A 14,227-nucleotide genomic window follows, 5' to 3' on the forward strand; every position below is an offset into this window, starting at 1 on the left:
GACAGAAAAAAAACCCCAGTCAAAACCGCTCCTCTATTTCCAGGATGTGACTTAAAGTGAAAGCCACCTTTTAATAGAAGGCAGCTTTATTCTGTATTGCATCTCTCATAAACAATGTAATCCAAAGTGCTTTCTAGGGAGTTGAATAATACAACAGCTCAGAAGACCAAACCGTGTGAGCTACAGAAAGACGTATTCACTGCAGAGCACAGGTGGAAGGCAGTTGTCCTTGATGTACACATCTTCCCTCCATGTTTGCTCAGCCAAACAGGTATGCGTGCAGTTGGACAAGCTTCGGTTGTTGTGTGCGTTGTACTATCACCAAGCAAACATGCAGTAAGATGTTAAAAGATGATGGTGATGAATGAAAGTTTGCATGGGTTAAGAGAATGGGAAGGATGAAGCATAAACATGTATTAATAATGATGGGTAATCCACTAAATTTGGGAGCCTCCATTTTTGAATGGCCAGTTTTGGCTGGACTTCCAGAGGTCTTCAGCTGGAGTGGTAGGTGCTGAGCATTGTGCATGCAGACCCTCGGCATTTCAAAAGTCGTAATTAGTTATGGTGTCAGCACCTAGACCTGAGTCCCAATATTCCTTGTTTGATTGCAAATTCCCGAGTTAGGCATTTATTCAGCATTGACAGTTATTGATACCTAATGGGATGCAGCACGGACACTGGTACACGTGTTGATCTTAACCCTATAATCTTGATCTGGATAAGTGAATGGAAGGTTCGACTGACTTTTGGTTTAGCAAATTAATCCTTCTATTATCCATTCTTATGAACTATTTTCTAAGCTTCAGTTAATCAGGGAAAAATGAAACTTTGGTTCAGTGAATTCAATCATTTGGAAACATTTCTGTCTAGCAGTTTGGTTTAAATTTGCTCTGCGATGAAGTCGTGAACCCCATCAGAGCTTAGAAACAGCCAGTCCTTGCCCATACACCGTACCTGCACCCCTCTGAAGCGACTACCTTTGCCTCCAGAATCTTAGCTTGGAACAATAACTCTGAGGGGCCTGGACTGCCCCATTCCTCCCAGTGAGGGGTAAATACAGCTGCCCAGTGATTATCATTTAAATGTCCAGCAGGGGAGACAGGAAAGATGACCTGCATGGTTTGCTGTGAGCAATGGCTCATTTTGGGGCCACAAGGTGGGGACATTTGGGAGATATCAGCACTGATGGTTTTTCCTCAATCAAGAAGCCTAGCAGAGTCCATGGGCCAGGGGCGGATGCAGCCTCCTGGTGCAATGCATGCACTATGGGTTGCTGCCCTCTCCATGGGGCTGGGGGGACTCAGGAGAGAATGAGGGAGGTCAGAGAGGGCCAGGCCTATGGGGTCACTGTCCTCCCTGTGGGGGGCATCAGAGAGGGCCCAGGCTGTGGGGTCACTGCCCTGTGTGCAGCTGGGAGCCACTCGCTGAGCTCCCAGTGGTAGTGGTACCTCCAACCTGGTCCTGCCTCCAGGCTCTCAGCCTGGTGGTTTGCCTTGGGTCTGGCATGGGGAGGCCAGCAGTTCTGGTCCCAGCGGGGCAGGCGGGTCACTCCCTGCCCTATCAATGATGGGCACAAACCTGAGTGGCGCTGCGACCCCACGTGCCGGGTTGCAATGCTACTCACTCCCATTTGGCCGGGCTGTCACGACAGAGGCACAGGGCCCCGGCTCAAGTTTGGCCTGGCTGCTCAAGTGCTCCCAGCCCACACTGGTCTGGGCCTGACTTCTGTGGGTGCAATTGCACCCCTGAACCCAGACTAGAGCTGCCCTTGCCATAGGCATATTCAAGCCCCAGCAAGGGGCAGCCTGTAGTGGGGTGGTCACCCGCTCCTGCCTTAAAAGGCGTAAAACAGCCCGGGGAGAGGGCTGTGGCAGGGAAGGAAAAGCGGAGCTGAGACAGAAGGGGAAAAGTGCCTACAGGAAGGCAAAGATTCCACACCCAAGTTCTGAGGTCTGGATAAAGCAACCAGGCTGTTGGGAAGTTTTGCCATGTGCTTGTTTTGCTGACTGTGGCTGTTGTTCAATTTCTGCTGATACAGATTTGTTCCTGCAGAGAAATCCTTGCTGACGACTGTTATTTCTAGAGCCGGGAGGGAGACTTTTCCCATCCTTCAAAAACTTTTGAGATTGTAAAAAAATGTCCGATCCCAAAATGGGATGAAAAATCAAAATCTTGAAAATGTTCATGAACCGAAAATAAATAGGTTTGGGTTCATCGGAACGTTTTATTCTGATCATTCCAACCATTTCAATTCCCTCCCCCACAAAGTTAGCTTACATTTATAAACCGATAGGTCACTCTGAACTAGACACTGCCAGAACATTTCACTTCAACAATTTCAAATTTTTTCCCAACATTTCTTCAAACTCAGGAATCCATTGAAACTCTTTCCCGAGAAAAATTTCAGTTTCAACAAATCAGCGTTTTCCAAAAAGAAAAAAACCCAAAAAACATTCATTGAAGAATCCCGGACAAGCTCTAGTTATTTCTGCAGAGTCAGTTGATCAATCCCAGATTCTACACAAGATTCCTTCTCTACTGTGGGTGATTGAGCACCGGCCAAACTGGATGCATTCATCAGAGAAGCTAGGCTGTTGACTTGGGTTTTGTTTGTTTTATCTTACTACCAATTTCTCAGTGTATTACTCAAACCTGCCTTGTAACCTGGGACAGAACACCTCAAAATTCAGCGGCAGGATTACCTACCAGCCTCCCTTTGACGCTGGGGGCATTTCCTTAATCTGACATACAGAGATTGGCACAGTCGAGAGCAAGTATTTCCCAACGGGGAAGGATCGTTGTGGGTCTGATTTCTCCAAAGAAACCTGCCTTGTTTCTAAGCTGTGTCACACTGTCTCTGTCTGACATTTAAAGGTCTGGTGCTCCAGTCACGTTGCGTTAGAGGTGATGTGGAAAGACTTGTCTAACGTGGGCTTTCAAAGGAACTGCTTGACATCCATTCCACTCACTGGGGGAAAAAATATCGTCGGGAGCCTCCGAGTTTCTGCACAGTGGTTCATGGACCAAATTGCCAGCGAAAGTGCGGTGTTTGAGATTGGGGGGTGATCTCAGTAAAACTGCCTTTGGGTCTGATGTGCTGTTATTGACATCAACGGAGCTAGTCACATAGAATCACAGAACCATAGAGCTAGAAGGGACCATAAGGCCCAGCTCGTCTAACCCCCTGACAAGATGCAGGATTTGTTGTGTCTAAAATGCTTACAAGAGATGCTGTACCAAGGCCGGAACCCAGCACCTTGCAGGATCGACCCGCTAATGGACGAGTGTCCCTATTTCAGTTGCGCACAAAGCAGGAGAGCAGATGGTCCTGATTCGAACCCAGCGGAGGCCAGTCTCCACCCCATGGCAGCCTTCTGATGGCTCTGTGAAGTGAGAGGCCATCTCGCTGCAGCTCCCAGGGCTCAATCCAGCGAGGCACTGAGCCCTCTGGCCCTGATCCAGCCCAGCACCTAAGCGCACATTGAACTCTCAACATGTGAGCAGCCCCCCACGGATGCCAGCATGACTATTCATGCATGGTGGGCTGGATCGGGGCCAGAGTGAGCTGCACCTCATGAACAAGTGAACCCCCCACCGCCATTGGCCCTGGGGTTAGACTCCTCCACCCAGGCCAAGGAATGAAGGAGCTTGGAGGGCCGCACTACCTGACCGTGGGTGGGATCCCTGCAGGACAGCACTGAGTCACATTGCAGCAGGCACGTTGACTTACGCCTCCCATGCTGGCAGCCTGACCGGCAGGGCCACCAACGGGGGAGGCAAAAGAGGCAGCAACGTTACGGCTGTCCCAGGAATAAGCCACAGGTGGCTTCCAGTCTTCAGGGCTGCTTATCCCTTCAGCAAGGGGATGCCTTTTTCTTAAGACATGATTGGAAAAGCCTCCCCACTTTCACAGTGGGCTACTTTTCTGGTTTACCCATGAATGAGCACTCTCTGTTTTCTCTAGATGCATATAATGTGAACCTGTAGGTTTATCCAGCTGTAATTTATCTCATGCAATTATCACACCGCCTCCGGTAACTGGAATCACCTTTAATGATGCTGACAATGTTCCTTTGAGTCTCCTCATGTCCTTGGTCCATTATGTGGGAATTAAAGGAACAAACGCACCAGGCCCTAATTCCTGATTAGCCTTGTCCTATCTAAGGCAGGCTGTTTGCCCTGTCCCATTACTTTCCTCTCTTTCCTCCTCCGTCTCCTGGCAGGAGCACATTCTCGTGTGGGTACTTTTTCTGGGATGAAAAACAGCCTGAGTCATCGCTAAGCAGATGTCATGCTCTTATTGTGGAAGAAATGCAGGAGCTTTCCCGTTGCTGGGGGAACTTTCAACACGATTCACTAACGCCCTTTTCTCGCCTACATGCGGAGAAAAGAAGAGGCAAATCAGGATACACCCACAACCAACCTGAACCTCCACCCAAAATTAGAATCAAGCCCAGGACCCAAAGCTTTCTGCAGATCTGGACATTTTCAATTCACTTTTTAGTCGTATTCTCTATTTTCCATGGACCTCTGCACTCCCAGGTTCTGGCTGGAAAGGGCAGTAATACTATGAAGATAAAAGTCTCCTTGTCTTTGCACAGCCAGTGTAGCAAGAAATAACAGAAACCTCACCAAGAAGCCAGCACCTGGGGATGTGTTCAGCTCAGTGACATGCTGCCAACATTATAACAAGGGGCACCACCAAAAAGTTTCCACCCTTACCCATGATCCAGCCCAAGATCTAGCTGCTCGCAGAGAGACGGGTGGAGAAAGGACAAACAAACAAACAAAAAGATTCTTGTGACCGTGGAGTCAAATCCACCTGGCAAACTGTTGTGCAGAGGTATTTCCTGGAGATGTTTACGCTTTGTTTCGGAAAGCCCGTACCGGGGGGGTTGCTAGCAGAGCACCCCGTCCAGGCTGTGTGAGTCAAGCCAGGTGCAGGGTGGGTGGTCACTTTGCAAGCCGGAGGGATGGATGGATCCTGGATCATTTTTTGAAAACAGCTGATATTTGGTGCCATCTGATCCATTCCAAAGGCAAAAGGATACTGAGGAGTTCCAAGATGCATCATCCCTGGCAGGGCTGGTTTAGCCGCATCCAAAAAGACAAGAAAATTGCCGCAATGTTCCTTTCGATTTTGGAGCAGAATTTTAACAAAGGCTTCATTCAGTGATCCCCACCCACCCCCAAGGACACCTCAAGGGATCAGAGTGCCGGTGACTGTTAGTCTTAGTGGCACATTGATCGGCTTCAGACAAGGCCACGTACACATGTAAGGATTTTAGCATAAATCAGTGCTTTTTATATACCTGAAACTACACATACAACCCGACGCTCAAGAAACAGCCTCTCTAAGTGCCTTACCGGCAACGTTTTTAGTTACTCAACAAGCAGATAAAACGGTGGCACTAATGTGGCCTTTGCAAACCATTATCCAGGGCACTCTGCGTGTGCGTTACAGAACACTTTCTCCTACCCCTTGTCCCTCTACCTAGAGCGTAAGCTGTCTGGAGGCAGGTCCCAGCTCTCACTACATTTGTGGACAGCACCTCGCACAGTAGGGCCCTGATCTTGGCTGGGTCCTTTGCTGAAATCGCCATCATCATCCGAGGTCCCAGTCCCAACACCCCCCGCCCATCTCAAACCATCATGAGCTCAAAGCCACCAGTACAGCTGTATCCCATCCCTGGTTCTTTGGCCAAGTCCCGGCCAGGAAACAGCAGGCAACAGTCATTGTCTGCAAGAGAATTTTTTCCCCCCAGCTCTCTATTTGCATGAGAAAGAAACAGGTTGTTTGCGTTTCCCATTCTCCATGCTGGTGAACTCCCTGGCTCGCTGGAATGGCTCTTGGAACATGTGGAACGCTGAACTAATGGCCACTTAACGGCAATTAATGTTAATGCTAGATTAGTACTGAAAACATTGCTACAATCTGATAACTAAGCATTTACTATACCCTGCAGTGGGCTCGGTGCTGATGCAGGAGAGGTGGCGAATTATACAGCTCGCAGCCATTTATTCACACCGCCAAACTCGGCGGCAGCCAGCTCGGCTGAGCGTCTCATTCAAATAACCCCTTTGGCAAAGACGGCCTATGGCAAACGTGCAGCAAGCCATGTGGCTGTGTACGTTCTGTATGCCTGGTGTGTACAGACTGCATGGAGCTCCTCTCCATCAGGACCGGGGGAAGGACAATAGACCACTGTTCAGAAACCTGCGTTGTTTTTCCTCTTGGAATTAACTTAAACAAGGGGAAAGGCAGGGTGAAGAGCAGGAAAAACAACATCCCTGTGTGAGCTACTAGATCACGAAATTATCACCCCCCAAGGGAAATAGCTAAAACCCCAACACTTGGGACATTTCAAAGTGACCTGGACATAAGCAGTGGGGCAGAACAACCCTGTCCATGCCACCGGGAGACCGACAAGATGAGTTCATAGCAGTGGCATGCCGTCTAGGTGTGCATTGCACACCCCACTGGCTAGGCATTGTCCAAATGGCAGCCTGCGGGCCGATTCCATCCAGCCCCTATGGAGGAAGCCATTTTCTAAAACAAAACGGCAACCTCCACACAACATGACACCTCATGGAGGACGCCATTTTGGACCACCTGCGGCACGCAAGCGAGCAGTTGCGTGCCTTACTAATAGTGTCATGGCACGCCGCTGGTTAATAGGTGTTCCCTCGCCTCTCGTTTCAGTGACGTTGGTTTGAGGTCAGAACGGAACGATTAAACCAGAGTGAGTGATTCACTACACCTCCATCTTGCTTTGCAAATTGCTTGTGAGCGGCTCACGAGTCGCCCCACTTTAGTCACAGATAATGAAAACAAGCTCACAAGACCCTGAATATTAACTAACGGCTCGGGCCAAATAGGCAACACGTTGGAGAAAGTCAGTTCACACGGCTGCCTTTTACCTCCTCATTCATCCTCATCATTATGACTGATTTGTAATACTGTAGCACCCACCAGACCCAGGACCCCAGTGTGTGAGGCGCTATATAGACACAGAACAAAAAGACGGTCCCTGCCCCAAAGAGCTTGCAATCCAAGGCACAGGATGAGGAGAGTTTCCCCAGCATATCTAGCCTTTCTCCACAGCACCCCCTATTGCAACCCTCAGAGATACCTCAGGTCTGCTCTGCATCCCCCAGTTAAAGAAGACAAACCTCTTTGCTAGCTCTTTATACTTCCTCTCTCTGGGAGAAGGTGGATCCAGGTTATGTTCCGGGCAATGCTCCACCTCGGACACCTCCCGCAAGTGGCATTTCCAGGGGCCCCTGCCTGTAAGGGTCGGACCTCCCAGAATTCCCAGGAACACTGCACCCCAAACCCAGGTTCTGCCTGAGCAACAAGAGTCTGTCCTTGCCCAAGTTCCTTTGTGTTCCAGTTCTTATCCCACGGCAGGTCACCTGCCACTGGCCCCTGGTAGACTCTGCAGGACTCCTACCCCAGGACCGTCTGTCATGCCCACCAGTCTGTCAAACCTTTATCTGTCCCCAGTGCACTCCACTGAAAAAGCCAGGCATTTTCTTAGCTTCATAGCCCTATGGCAAGAAAGGGACATATTCCATTAGTGCCTTGAGATCCAAATGGAAACAGAAAACGATTGCAAAAAAAACCTCAAAATCCCACACGCGGGATGACAGAGAGACAGTTTGCTTCACATCTTTTACTGGTTTGACAGTAAAAGATGTGAACTACAGGAAAAACCCTTAGAACTTGGTGCAATCCATGGCCTATAAATAGAAACCAAACAAGGAAACTGACTAGGGCTCCATGCAAGGATGTCTGGGGTTCTGCCGTCATTGCCAAAACCAAGCTTCAGTCCTAGATGCCGTCTATCCTGTGGGTGGCTATCGCCGTATTAATGTGATGTGCTTGGGTCTTCACGGTGCAGTGCCTCCTGCACGGTGTAGGACTGGGCTGTAGAGTCTACGTGGTTGAAGACAATTCGGCCAATGAAGTGGTGTCCGAAAGAGAAATTGCGTCACTGGAGCCAGTGTGACACAGCAATTGTGAATCTCCGCACACGAGCACTGGGTGGGGAAGGGAAACCTGCTCAAGAGCGGTGCTATTCATGGCGCTAAAAGCAGCCGTGGGGAAAGAGCATCGCCTCTCTTCCGCTGCTGTGAACTGGCAGGAGGAGACCAAGCTTCAAACCCCAGCTGGGGAGCAGGGTGAGTGGCAGGCCTGAGAACCAGTGTTAAGGCAATGGTAGCACTCTACTCTCCTCTAATCCCACCCATTAGAGGATCTCAGAGGGCTTTACAGGCATGCCATGGTGCATCATGGGAGATGTAGTTCAGCTGGGGAACCTGGCCCACACAGTAGCATGGAGTTGCGAAGCCTCAAATTACTGCTCTCAGGAGGCACCACGGTGGCATTTCCAAACAGAAATCGCTAAAGTTTGGGTCAAAATTTTTCAATTTTGGGGTGCTTAGTTTTTCAACACAAAGTCAACATTTTCTGAGGCTTAGTTACTATCTCCCAGTCACCGTTGTGGGAATTGGGGGGGGGGCACGACTTTCCCAAGGTCACACATCGTGTCAGTGGCAGAGTGACTCCCATTTCCCTGTTCTTTATTCACTGTGGACTTTACATTCCCTCCCCACCTGCAACATGTGCAGCAAAATAAATGAGAACCAAACAATACGGCTAGACACCCTGGCTTTCAGAGCACACACACAGCTCAGCACATGTGGAGGGGGTAGCTGCACTAAGTTCTCTTCTAAGAGCTTTGCAACAAAAGCTGAGACCAGCAGGAGTAGCAGAGAGTGAGCGAGCTGAATGCACTGCACAGCCCTGGTGCTTTTCTAATTTCAGCTGTCAGCACATGACCTCGCAGGCCCTAAGCAATCATTCCCCACAGCTGTCACCTCCCACCTACAGCTAACTGCCCAGCTCTCCGTAGCTCCTGGTTTGCTTTACCACCCTTCTTATAAAGGGCCTGGTGTCTGTTACAAAATATTCCCCTTCCACACAAGGTCCCTCTTATCTAGTTCCTCTTTCAATCGCTTCCAGGTGATCCAATTATAAAGGTCACTCTCTGCCCACCCTTGCACCAGCCCATTGTTTCTCTATTACCAATTAAAAATAAGGCTAATTTGAGCCTTTACAAAGGCTGTTTTACATTTGTTCTCAACACGCTAGGGCTGCTTCCCCTCCAGAGATCTCTATTGACCCCCAAACACCTCACTGCCTGCTAAATCCCAGTACCAACCCTCTCACTACCAACCCTGGGATGTTCTGACCTTACCATCCTTTGCAAGGACTCTGTTTCTCACAGTCTATGAATTCAGTGCGCTTTGTGTGCTTTGTGTGAGAAGCCTGGGTTTGTTTTCTATATACTGGCACAGAAGTAGCTACAAATCAAAGGTTCCTTACTTTTTTCACTGATAACATTGGCTATATTATGACTCAGATTCACTCTGTCTCTCACACAGACAGATATCTCCAGGCAGCTGCAGAAGCACATGGAAATCTCATTTTGCTAGGCTTTTTCACTGCAGACACCCTGCACCCTGAATATGTCCCACTGAACTGGAACCAGACGAATGCATTTTTCCTGACTGTGACCATCACAATCTGAGAGCCAGCATGTCATAAACACTGCTGTTAGAATATGCAAAATCATGGGAAGGTTGCAAAGTTCTGTTTGGATACTTTTCTGAAGTGTCACCTACCTGGGCAGGGAATTTGACAAAAACAGAGTTCAGCTGTGAATTGCCTTTCTGGAGATATTTTTCAGCCAAAGAATAGATGCACTCAAAGGATAGGTCTTCATGGCAGTTAACTCAGGTTCTTAGCCAGGTGTAGCCCCTCACTCCCTTCCTGTCCACACACACAGTCTTCTCATCTGACTGCGGTGGTGCTTTCCATCTGAGCTGGCTCATCTGAGGCTATAGGCTAAACCCCCAGTGCTGGTTTCACTCGGGCTGATTGTTCACCCACTTTGCCATGAGGACACCAAATAAACTACTGGAGTTCTGATCGTCCTCCAAGGCCTTCCCACAATTCCCCCTGCATGCCCAGCAGGACAGACAAGTTCTTCCACAATTCACTGGGACAGAATCCTAGAGCGGCTCAGCTCACCACAGCACAGGGAACCATGGGATATGCCGCCAGAAGTCCTAACAACACACCTGGGTGAGCTCAGCCCCAGTGAGGACCCAGCGAACTGAGGAGGACTGCTCACACCCAGGCGAGGCTCACCTGGGTGCCACCCACCCTGGTCAACTCTGCAATGAAGACACACCCAAATATGGTGAAACCTGCACAAATGGCCAATTCTAATAGGCAAATGGCATGTTTTGTTGCCATTGCTATGAAACAGTTCCCTGTGCTAAGCCACCAATTAAAGTCTAACTTCTGCTAGGAAATAGGCTTTGGCAGATGCCTTCTGTCATTGCTTCAGAGACATTTCACTGCCGTAAACAGAACAAAAGTTTTCCAAATTTCATAAAAGGCTCTGGTTGAATTATGGGGTGTAAATTTCAGGACAACTCTCGTTCCACCCACCCCATTTTATCTAGTCCAACTCTGGATCTTATTGCCTAATAAATACTGAATTCATTCCCTCTCTTGTGCAAATAAAGCTCTGACATGAGACAAACTGTGCCCAAAACAGACTCCCAGGTGCCTGGCACTTATTTTGGCTTCCATGGGTGCTGCGAACTCTGAATCTCAGTTAATTAACAGTGCTGGAGACCTGGAAAAAACTTCACCGTGTTGCTGGAAAAGCAGGAATCTAATTAAAAAGAAATATTTAAATGCTGTGCTCTGATAGCATATAAGTGACGAGCGTGATTTTGAGATTCACGTCCTTTACCTTGCTTGGAGAACTGCGGAGGAGAGATAGCATAAACGACTCACCTTCACTGGGATTCAGACATGCCAGTTTTAAGGACTTGGAGGGGGGAGAAAAGCTTTATTCAGCATTTGGACAACTTCTACTTTTGCAGTCTTTAATGAAGTTCATTAGCAAGGCAGTCTGTGCTGAATCGGCTGCATTTGGAGGCTTGCAAACCACACTGCAAAGTGGAGAGCCAGCAAAACGGGATGGGATCTGAGGAGACATGTCGAATTTACTGATTGAGAGGAAGATTCTAGGGCCCTTCTAATGCTCTGGTTTCTCCTTGTATTATCAGGCTAGGAGTCAAATGTAGTGGGCCAAGTAGGCCCAAAGAGGTGGCCTATGAGATTGATAAGGGGTATAGAACCTTTCAATCTCTAGGTCCGTGGGTGAAATCCTCAGCAGTGACAGTAAATCCTTGCCATCTGACAGCTCTTTGGTGGCATACGTGCAGGGGCTTGATAGTTCTGGGTCTGTTTCCCAGTGGATAGGTGGTCCTCTAGTTAGCAGCCTCAGCAAATGCTTAAAATAGGCCTGGAGACAGAATGAATTTCTCACCTCCTCCAGGTCAAGGGGGGCGTGGGAGGTGTCATAAATATAAAGGGAAGGGTAAACACCTTTAAAATCCCTCCTGGCCAGAGGAAAAACCCTTTCACCTGTAAAGGGTTACGAAGCTAGGATAACCTCGCTGGCACCTGACCACAATGACCAATGAGGAGACAAGATACTTTCAAAGCTGGAGGGGGGGAGAAACAAAGGGTCTGGGTCTGTCTGTGTGATGCTTTTGCTGGGGACAGAACAGGAATGGAGTCTTAGAACTTAGTAAGTAATCTAGCTAGATATGCGTTAGAGTCTGTTTGTTTAAATGGCTGAGAAAATAAGCTGTGCTGAATGGAATGGATGTTCCTGTTTTTGTGTCTTTTTGTAACTTAAGGTTTTGCCCAGATGGATTCTCTATGTTTTGAATCTAATTACCCTGTAAGGTATTTACCATCCTGATTTTACAGAGGTGATTCTTTTTTACTTTTTCTTCTATGAAAATTCTTCTTTTAAGAAACTGAATGCTTTTTTCATTGTTCTTAAGATCCAAGGGTTTGGGTCTGTGGTCACCTATGCAAATTGGTGAGGATTTTTATCAAACCTTCCCCAGAAAAAAGGGGGTAAGATTTGGGAGGATTTTGGGGGGAAAGACGTTTCCAAACAAACTCTTTCCTAATAATAATAATACCAGTGTTAGACATTTGGTGGTGGCAGCGAATGTCCAAGGGCAAAGGGTAAAATAGTTCGTACCTTGGGGAAGTTTTAACCTAAGCTGGTAAAAGTAAGCTTAGGCGGTTTTCATGCAGGTCCCCACATCTGTACCCTAGCGTTCAGAATGGGAAAGGAACCTTGACAGGAGGGAAGTATGCTCATGCTTGTTTTGCACATAAGAAAAGGACTTCAATCCACCACGTCTGTGAGTTCATCTAGCATCTTTCACCAATAGTCAACTCCTTTAAAAATGGACCCATCCACAAAAAGCAAACTCCAGTAAACAGTCGGGGTCAAGGCAGCAGGTTAACACACCTAGAACAGTATCAGTCCAGAGAGTTCTGCTACTGTTCATTTCAGGTTGGGCCAGAAATGCCATGGGATGTAGCCCTTCTTCTGGCGTTTGACTGCTTCTGCTTCCTGTCTCAGCCAGCACCAGGTAATGCAGGGGAAGAGGTGAACGTGACACTAGAGCAGGGAAGATATTTTCCTGGGCCTAAGTTTTCAAAAGTAACTAAAAAAAGTAATTTTGGGTGCCCAGCTTGTGATATCTTAAAGGGACCTGACTGTCAGAAGGTGCCAAGCACCCGACCTCTGAAAATCAGAACCCTCTAAAGTGTCTCAGGTTAGACACCAACAAGGAGGTGCCCCAAATCACTCGTCCCTTCTGAAGCATTAGGGCCTGAACTTTTGTAAATATCACTCAGAGGTTGGTTCCAGTTCATTTCCAGTTTGGGGGAAGCAGCAAGTGGATTTTTCTCTTCTCCAGCCCATCTGTAAACACATTCTTCACAGAGTATTCGAAATACTCATACAGCTTCTCAGGCCAGCACAACTGTTTTGTTTGTGGTTGGTATGAATTACACACTGTCTCAGGAATGAACACAAATACACCAGTGTGCGTGATTAACTCTGTACTGAGCAATGCACCAAAGAGACAGTCATGCGAGTGGATTTTACTCACTACAGAATGATTATTAATTATTATTATTATTTATTAATTGGTATTAGCATACCATGGGAAACCCCACCTTGCACAGTTCAATTTTGAGAGAGAGGAGAAATCAGCTCTAAAGATTCTGAAGGAAGCTGACCTAGGAATTTTTCATTAATATTGAGAAATCAGTTTCTAAATAAGCAGCCAACACTGTTTAACATGCAGCTTCATCTCAGCAAGCAACGGAAACTGAGGGAAATTTAGCACCATCTTGGATCAAATAAAGATCAAATGCTGACAAGAGTTGTTGTTTTTTTAATAAGTTAACAGTTTTCATCAAATCAACAGGGCTTTCTCTGCATTTTATTTAAGACATTCATAATGCATGTTAATACACAGACCTGGCCTCTTGCCATGGTGAATGTCTGAGGGGACAGTCACAGACTGAAAATGAAGGAGAAATTTCAATCAGGACACAGACCGTTGCATTCTAGAAATTATAATACTTTCTTAACAATACTCACACCTGCATGCATATATTGGCGCATACACAGGAGTGTGGATCATGCTGGAGTGTCAATGTCAAACTTCCATGTCATGAACAGATACCATGATCAAGAGCGAGTCACCGCACACAGGGCATGGGGATATGGCTTTCAACCCTGAAAGCACTGGTCTCCAACACTTGTGTTAAAAGATAATCCCATTAGATAGACAAGGTGGGGGAGGTAATATTTTTTATCGGACCAACTTCTGTTGGTGAGACAGACAAGCTTTCGAGACACACCAAGCTCACACTTTGTCTCTCTCACCAACAGACGTTGGTCCAATAAAAGATCTTACCTCACCCACCTTGTCTCTCTAATATCCTGGGATACACGTACGACTACACTGCATAAAATCCCATTAGCTGGCAGATTCTTTATTGTCCTGCAGCTTCTGTGCAACAATACTAGAGTCCGTCTGACCTCAGGCAACGTTGTGTACACACACACACACACACACACACACACACAGAGTACATTATACACTTTATGTGGTGACTGTCTCTAATTCAGAAGCATTGCTGAGAAGCTACACTAGTTTGTTACATTCCGGAATGAGCACATGGCAAGAACATTTCTGTTGGGAAGAGTCTGGCCCATTCCGGCCATACGTTTAATGATTTTGGATGATC

At 47.5% G+C, this 14,227-nt stretch overlaps 1 protein-coding gene across 1 annotated transcript in view; it reads right to left on the reverse strand.

The window, feature by feature from the left end:
* The window catches only part of CMKLR1 (chemerin chemokine-like receptor 1), a 65,404-nt gene extending 55,291 nt beyond the window's left edge, over positions 1-10,113 (reverse strand). Inside the window, exon 1 of the mRNA XM_043529615.1 lies at positions 9,694-10,113. The gene's annotated coding sequence lies outside the window, so the exon portion shown is untranslated. The remainder of the gene's footprint in view (positions 1-9,693) is intronic.
* Between the last annotated feature and the right edge of the window lie 4,114 nt (positions 10,114-14,227).

This window comes from Chelonia mydas, chromosome 15 (genome assembly GCF_015237465.2).
Source record: "Chelonia mydas isolate rCheMyd1 chromosome 15, rCheMyd1.pri.v2, whole genome shotgun sequence".
Classification (NCBI taxonomy): domain Eukaryota; kingdom Metazoa; phylum Chordata; order Testudines; family Cheloniidae; genus Chelonia; species Chelonia mydas.